Source organism: Mesocricetus auratus, unplaced genomic scaffold (genome assembly GCF_017639785.1).
Source record: "Mesocricetus auratus isolate SY011 unplaced genomic scaffold, BCM_Maur_2.0 Super-Scaffold_100004, whole genome shotgun sequence".
NCBI classification, from domain to species: domain Eukaryota; kingdom Metazoa; phylum Chordata; class Mammalia; order Rodentia; family Cricetidae; genus Mesocricetus; species Mesocricetus auratus.
In genome coordinates, this window is record NW_024429189.1 from 105,091,594 (window position 1) to 105,100,474 (window position 8,881).

The 8,881-nt window shown below is 38.4% G+C and overlaps 1 pseudogene; it reads right to left on the minus strand.

The window, feature by feature from the left end:
* Positions 1–3,413: 3,413 nt before the first annotated feature.
* Positions 3,414–4,045, minus strand: LOC101832262 (annotated as a pseudogene).
* Positions 4,046–8,881: the final 4,836 nt, after the last annotated feature.

Below are 8,881 nucleotides of genomic sequence, written 5' to 3' on the forward strand. Positions count from 1 at the left end.
TTGACTTATTTGTATTTATTGCAATGCCCTCACAAAGTGGTAATAGACTCAAAGCCTAATTCTTGGCACTGGACTTGTAACAGAATAGAAAGAAAGGTTCTCATTGTCTCCCAGGTTACACATATGACATCATAGGAATTCTCATTTGTTGCTATTAAAATGTAGAATGATACAACTATTTTGGAATACAGCTTGGATGCTTCTTATAACCGAATGCATATGATCTTGCAATGGTGCTTCTTGTTTAAATAACTTTAAAATAGATGTCTATATAAAACAAACAAACAATCACAACATGTGCAAAATGTTTATAGCAGTTGAATATACAACTACACAAGCAGAAATACCACATTCCCTTTAATAAGTGAACATATTACAAGAAAATTGTATATCCACATAGTGGAATATTAATGAGAGTAAATTGAATATTAAGCCATAGAGATAGATGGAATGAATCAGCAAGTGCATATTACTAAGTGAAAAGCCAGCCAGACTAGGGTGTTTAATGTGTGATTCTCACTATGTGGTGGTTTTGGGAAAAGCAAAGCTTTGGGTGGTGAAGATAAAGGACTGCCAAGGATCTGAGGTGGGACAGGTGATAGGAAGAGATGAGATCCAAGGGTATTATTGTAGCAAGGAATCTATTGTGCATAATAATATATATGACGTTATGGATTTGGTAAAATCTAATTGATCATGAAATGCAAAGAGCAAATACTAACTGCATTCTAGTTAATGATAACGTTGACATTAGTTCTTCAGGTTTATAACCAATGTACACTATCCCTGCAAGATAGTTATATCAAAGTATTTTTACTATTTGTCTATGTCTATAAACCTAAAACTGCCCTAAGAATAAAGTCTAAAATTATCTAGACTCCTACTCAGTGAATTAGCAGTTCTTGGGGTGATAATCAAACATGGGCATCATTTACATGATCCCCAGGGAACTTCAATGTGCAAGTAATTTGGTTAAATTAAGGCACATATACCTAAGATTTAGATCACTCCTAGTGGTCTTTGTGCAAAAGACCACTGGAGGCAGCTGTTGTCTGTATTATGCTTCTTGGGAAACAAGAGAGGTCAAAAGTTAGTGTAGCATATATAGTTGCTAATTCTAGTATTGCAAACTCATAGGACAGGTAACAGGCAGTTTCAGAATTATTACTATATTAACTACTCACTAAAATTTGTGTTTATAATCTTATTAAATTTAGAATCTAGCCATCACTATTCAACGAGAGCTTCTCTGTTCAGTGGCAGTTTTTTTCTGGGGTTTTGTTAGCAATACAGATTCTCAGGCTGCATCTTTAATGCACAGATTCAGATAGTTTTGGGCTCAGATGTTGGTATTGTCAGTCGCTCCAATAAGAAACACTAATGTGTCAGAAACATGGATCTGAACACAGAGCATACGAAACAATTGAAAGATTCTCTGTGTAACTTATTAAAAACAGTAGCAGTATACACTGTCATGTTGTTAAGTATCAGTACTTGGGTTACACACACACACACACACACACACACACACACACACACCATTAAGCCACAATCTGGGCATTGAAATTATCATGAACCTCACAAATGAATCTCCTGTGAAGGCAGCTTAAAAAATATTGGATCAAAAGCAGAAATCAATTTGTTGCTGGATAGGGGAGGGTGGCTGGTTCATGAATGACAGAAGTTAAGCTGTCTTGAACCCAATCTGCAGGGAGCAGCACAGGATGCAAAGGGAATCCACTGAATTGGCATGTACTGTGACTTTTTTATCTGAGGGGGTTAGGGAAAAAATACTCAGACACTCTCTTGGTGGTTTCCTTCTTTATTCTTCTGTATTATTCATTATGTGTTCTATATTCTTTTCTTTATCTCAATCCAGAAATGTCTCTTCTGTCTGTCTTGTTCTTTTCCTTCTCATTCTAACTCTTTTGATGCTTTCCTCCCAATTCTCTCATTCTTGACGTTTTTCTTTTTTAAATATTTTTTATTTAACTTTTTATTCATGTCGCCGTCAGTTCCCTCTCCCCACCTCCTTCCCAACCCCCAACCCTTCCAACCACTCATGCCCACTCCATCCTCCCTCTGCTCCCCAGGGAGGGCAAGGGCCTCCATGAGGGATTTTAAGAGTCTGTCACATGGTCCCCGGAAGGGTCCATGTTCTTCCCCATGTGTCCAGGCTGAGAGAGCATCCCTTCACGTGGTATGGGTTCCCAGAGTCCTTCTGTATGCCAGGAATAAATACTGCTCTACTCTCCAAGGTCCCACAGATTGCCAAGGCCGCCTCTCTGTCACCCAGGTTCGGTGGGAGGGTGTTGGATTAGTCCCATGCTGGCCCCTCAGTCATCAGTCTGGGGTCCATGTGTTCCCCCTTGTTTAGGTCAGCTGCCTCTGTGGCCGATTTTGATTCGTTTAGTCATCACTCTTCTTTGCAACTGGGTTCCAGGAGTTCAATTCGGTTCACAGATGTGGGTATCTGCTTCTGCCTCCATCAGCCACTGGATGAGAGTTCTAGGATGGCATATAAGGTAGTCATCATTCTCAATATCACAGGAGGGGCACTCAAGGTAGCCTTTTTCTTGTAGTTCATTGTAACGCTGTCTTTATTCTTTCCCTTACAGTTTATATACCCCAGCAATATCTTTCAGTTAATACAAAAATTACAATGTGGCTATATTCTGTTTTACAAGTGAATGATTACAATAAATACAGGCACAAAACAGCATGTTGTCCACATTCTTTACATGATTAAACATTTTACATACTACAGGTGAAAAACAAATTGTCCCAAGAACCCATGTACATTCATACACAAGAAACTTGTTATAGATTAACTATGTAGGCAAGCAAGATGTTCTTTTCAGTCAGATCTTTTAATGGCAGGGTGTGTTTTACAGTTACAAAGAAAGGGTCAAATACTTTATTACTTATCTTGAACAGTAATCTTATAATGAATCTTAAAAGAATCACAAACCAAAACTTTATATATGAAAAAGAATCAGTCAGCTCTACCTTTAGGGTACATTACCCACTCATCAATAGATTTTATATCAAGAGATTGAGGACAGAAATGTGTACAAAGAATTAATCACCACCTTTGGTCATCAACCAATCCCAGCAAGAAAGGTATATCAGCTAATGATAATTGTTCTTGTTCTTTGATCTTGAAGAGTTCCTCATTCAACTATGTACCTTTCTATAACTTACATTGTCTTTTGGTTTTTTTTTTTACCTCAAAGCTATTTGACAAAAACATCTTAGTCTAACTTTAAGCTATTTTCAAAGCTTTGTTTTGGTTATGATGCACTCTAAAACATGCAAACATATCTTCCAACATTAAGATTAGAAGAATTTAACCTAGCTGGACTACTGGGACTCAATTGTTGTTTTTTTTTTCAAATGTTAGTTCTGTTTTATTAGTCAACTGAAAATCTAGACAATTCTCCAGTCCAGGAAGGCATTAACTTAATCTTTTTCTCATCATCTTCCTCATTATCTCCAGCTCCAGCATCATGCTGGCCTTTCTTAGCATTCTTCCTCTTCTCTCGACCTGCGAGGCCACCACTGTAAGGAAAACTGAGGGAGAAATCAATGTGCTTCTGGGAGTCCAGATGGACAATGAAGGGTGGGATGTTCACCACAAGCTTGTGAACCCTGATATAACACTTGTAGATGATAACATGGGCATAATGAACAGATTTAGCCAAACCCAGCATAAAGACCTGGATCTGTAGCCACCTCTCAATCTTCTCATGTTGGATGTAACCCAGTTTCATTTTGCCCTCATCCAGCACCCCAGTGTGAACAAGTCAACTCCATAGAGCATTGCCTTCAAAAACACACAGTGGGTCCTTTTTGTCCAGTGTCAGCAGCTTCTGGGCAGTCTTGCGGATCTTGGTCATGGTAAATCTGACTCTTCACAACTCATGTCTGTTACAGAGCTCATATTTCTGATCAGTTTCAGTTCCTGTTTGAGACAGAACTTCTTGAAGGGTCTCAGTGGGGTTACATAGGTTTTGCAACAAACCCAACTTCTGGCAAACGACATGTTGTCTTCTCAAGGCTGGCTGCACCTACAAACTCATGATGATGACAAAGAGTTCAATTATTTTTCTTAATGATTAACCTAAGCAATAGTCTATACAGCTCCCCAATAGAAACTCATTTGCCATAGGTGTGTAACACTTCCATGTTTTAGTTTTTTAACATTACACTCTATTTAACAGCCGGGCGGTGGTGGCGCACGCCTTTAATCCCAGCACTCAGGAGGCAGAGGCAGGTGGATCTCTGTGAGTTCGAGGCCGGGCTGGACCAATAGCCTCCAAAACAATACAGAGAAACCCTGTCTCATAAAACAAACAAACAAAAAAACCCAAAAAACTCTATTTAAAGAAACATTATTGTTATCAATTAGACAGTACAGTTTAAGAAGAAATCATCTTCATAGTAATACACAGGTAAAAATGCCCAGTAGAATGGATGTTTCCATGAGATAAACACATTACATTACAGGCAGTGGGGAACCTCCACACACCCATTCACAACATACTAGATACCAGAAAAAGATGTAACAAACATGTAAAGGCACAGCAGAAGCAAAATACATTCTGGGCTCTTGGCTTCAGGCCTTGCCTATATGAGATTCACCAATCAGGGAGTTACCTCCTGGTAGGCTGACACCTTGAACTTCAGTTAATATCTACTGTTCCTCTGACATGGCTACCCTGCACTGTTTGGAGCATTTTTGCATGGGTCTACAGTGTCTGCATACTCTAACAAGGGTTCCAGAAGGGAAATCATGAAGCAAATGTGATGACCAGCAATCAGACCTAGAATTCCAAAGGAGGAAAAGGATGGCCCTGAGAAGTGGTTGTTGCCCAGAGGACTCTAGGACAAGGGATGGCGTCTTGAGGGTTGTAGTAGACTGGGCATTATGGCAGTAGGAAATGAATTGGCTGTGAATAATTAATTCAGTCTTTGGATGAAAGGCTCATAGAAAAAAATATCAACTGAGTCTACTGTCAGATGGAAGCAGACCAGGAGTACCAACTGGAACACAGGGCAATAAGCTACAGTAGTCTTCATTTTGAATCACTTCCCCAGTATCGTTGAGTGTGTGTGTGTGTGTGTGTGTGTGTGTGTGTGTGTGGTTTCACTTGAAGGAAGACCATGCAAAAGAAGACAGTGAAGATGTACTAGGGTACAGTGTAGGGATTATAGCATGGAGTGCTGTGCACAAGCTTCTAGCTATGCAGTCTCTAGCATAGAAATGAAAATTAAGAACATCCTAGTTGATCTGATTTTAGTCTTGGTCAAATACTCCAGTCATGGAATAATGAAAGGCTATTACTCTGTATTGTTGGTCTCACTACAGCATAGCTAGAAATTTGGGGTTTCTTTAAAAATCCCCTAATGGGGACCTGGCCCATTTTCTGGTTAAAGTATTTATGGGTTTTCCTTCAAAAGGGTTGTCTGTGTCTTTTAGAGATAGAGACCCAGATTAAATCACACATGTCTCTGAGTGTCTTCCCTATGTATTATGTGGAACATACGGCCACCAGTTAATGGTTTTAAAAATGCATATCTCACAGGCTTTGTTGTACAGGAGTCCAAATTCTGGTAAGAAAGGTCCAATAAGTCAGAAACACAGGTAGTAATAATGATTCATTGGTTTCACCTTCTTGTCTGCAGTTTAAAGTCTACTTGCAGGCCTCATGTTTGTTGACAGAATGCAGTGTCAGGTGTGGTGATATATTGTTTATGATTTAATAAAGCTTGCCTGGGGATCAGAATGCAAAGTCAGCCACACTAGTTAAGCATAGAAACTGGGCAGGGATGGCACACATCTTTAAGGACTCAGGAGTCAGAAACAAATGAATCTCTGTGAATCCAAGACCACCCTGGGCTACACGGGAGTGAATTAGTCTAAAATAGCTCCCACCTCTAATCCCAGCACTATGGAGTGCATAAGGAGCTCAGCACAGTTCTAGAGAGCTGGCAAGGATTCTGAGGCTTGGTGGAGAGCAGTGCAGTCTGGGTGTGCAATCTGAGGTTCAGTGGATTGTCCCTTTCGGTCTGAACATTGGTAGAGGTGGGAACACTCTATTGGCTGAATGTCTTGTTTTTCTGATCTTTGGCTTTAACCTCAATATCTGTTGCTGGGTTTTTATTATTCGAGTTACAGTCTGACTTTAGTATCAAGTTAATCTTTTTTTTTCTTGAGACTTGTTTTATTTGATCTTGGATGCATAGCCATATAAAAGTGGGTATAGAAATCATTTGTTGGTAATAGCTCATAGTTATTCTTGTCTTTTTTTCTGGGAACCTCAAATATTTTAATTTTTTACTTGGTATTACGTTATTCTTGTCTGATCTGTTGTCACAGCTTTTGGCTCTTGGATATTAACTCAAATTTTCTGCTACATGGTCCTTCTGGTTCCTACTAGCCGACTTCCTCAAAGAGAGTGAGAGATTCTCTTCTTTTTAGCAAATCTCTTTCATTTTAATAATTTCTGTCTGATTAAATCAGGCCCATCCTAGGTAATCGCGCATCATTTAAAATCAGTGGGTTTAATATATTAATTGCATCTACAAAATCATACTACCTTTCTAGAGGCCTTTTGGTGACATTATAGATCCCATTCTGAAGATGAGTTGTCTAGACTGAATCAGGAATACCAGAAATAGAGGTCGTGGGAGACTGTACTTGTGTCTGCTGTCAACACCGAGGAAATCAAAGGTTGAAGCCTGGTAGAGCATCAGAGGAGATCAAGGGCAGGTTTGATTAAGATGACAGTCCACTAAACTGAAAGCCATGTTGTTTCCTTATTTATTAAACTTCTGAAAGCCTGTGATTCTCTCATTTCCAAAATGACTGCCACAGTAATGATGGGTATTAAGAAACAGTTTTTATTTTTAAACTTGAAAAATGATGAAGAGATGAATAGATGTGTTATTATGTATCATACTAAGGTGACATAAGCATCAACCAGGGACAGGCAAGTCCATGCATTTTATACTCATTATCCATTGCTAGAGGACTCATGAGTTTTGTACAGTAGAGAGGCAGATTATCCTGAGCAGTGAAACAGCTAGTGTCTGAGGTTGTGGCACATCACTTTGTTAACTAGGAGCAATTTTGTATCGAATCTGGCAGTCCAATCCTAATTTGCCTTTCTGAATTTGCCCATAAATACCAATCTTTCCAAAGGCTCTGAGGGTTGTTTTAATACCTTATGTTTCTCTTAGTAATTAATTAGCTGAATACATCTTTGACATATGTTCATTTTGCAAGTATCAGGGGATTATTGTTTTACATTTTTAAAAATTATACCTTAACAATGGAAAGGAATTTTTACTAGCCAGTTGGGGGAATAGAGCTTATTCAATGCTGAGAACTAAAGAATACTATGACCTAATATTAGTAAGTGTGTAGCTTACATTCGGCATAACCTTCCCAAATCATCAGATGTTTCCTCACTATATGCCTTTGTAAGAATGAAGGGAATAAGTCCTCCAGGATCTACATGGCTTCTTTCTGTAGACCTAAAAATGTGTGATGTATGGTCTGTGGGTTGGAGAGTATCCTACTTAACTACCATGTGTGGCAGTGGTATTGCCACCGGAGTAAAAGATTCATTGTGATGGCAAAGCACCTGGGTCAGGACTATTGCTACACATGCTCTGCTGAAAATATCTCAGATTAAGTACTGAAACTCTAAGAAAATGCCTTAATTTTGTTTAAGGGGGGATTTTATATGATTCTTGAAAGTTGGGATTCCACTGGGTCTTGTAAATTGAGTTCATTTGTCTATCTGTGTACTTTTTATTAGGCACATATATTCACTTAGTTCATTTTACATAATAGGTGAATATGCATGTAAATGCTTATAAATACAAGTGTTAGGGTCATCTTAACTTCATTCTATTTTCATCTTCTGCATTTACTTTAAACCATACTGCTTGGATAAGACAAACACACTTCTCACAGGGTCATAGGCCAGCCACTAAATGGCTTTTCATAAATGCTTCATTAATGTGGTCCAACAACTTTTTATTGAAGTAAGGGGAAGAAATGAGTCCCAGGCTCAGCCCTGCTTAGACATCTTAGATATTATCATACAGATGCTGCTAGCTAAGCACACGCAACTACTTCAATGCTCTCTTTGACAGACTATCTATACAGTGTCAGAATCAATTGGATCTCCATAGATAGTATGAAAGGGGAAACACTGGATGGGCTTATAGCATGGAATCTGAATAAAATAATAAGGCTATTTGAATGCCAAAGAATCATAAACCAGATTCTTAATCTAGGAAGATGGATGCCTCAGTAGTCTGAACTGGTGCTAAAGGTCTAGAAGTACCTTTGTGAATTACTAGTATTACATCTATGTTGAAAGGCCAAACATGTTGATTTTGTTGTCAATGGTTGATGGACACAGAGAGATAAACACTCACCCAAAGTGTCTTATCTTCCACCAATTCCTCTTTTCTTTAGGGTCACCAGCATATTAAAAGATGTAACCTGTATTATATCCAGTCACTGTCCCACAGTCCCACATGTCAGTCTTCTCTGGAAGTGTTTTCATGGCTAGACAGAGGCATCTGATATTACACTCATAATGAATACTGAACTAACAATCAATTGTCAAATGTAATGTTATGTAAGTTATGGGGAATTGTAGCTATTAAACATAGAATATGAAGCTTTTTATGCATGTCAAATGACCAATAATAATTATGTGTTTTTTATAGCATATAACTAACATGATACTTCATGCTTTGAGCAAATTGTTATTATATGTACCAAGTTTCTCCATACTCTTGCAGTGTTGAATATTTGCATTTAAATTATTTTATTTTTTTCTTCTTTTCATTTATT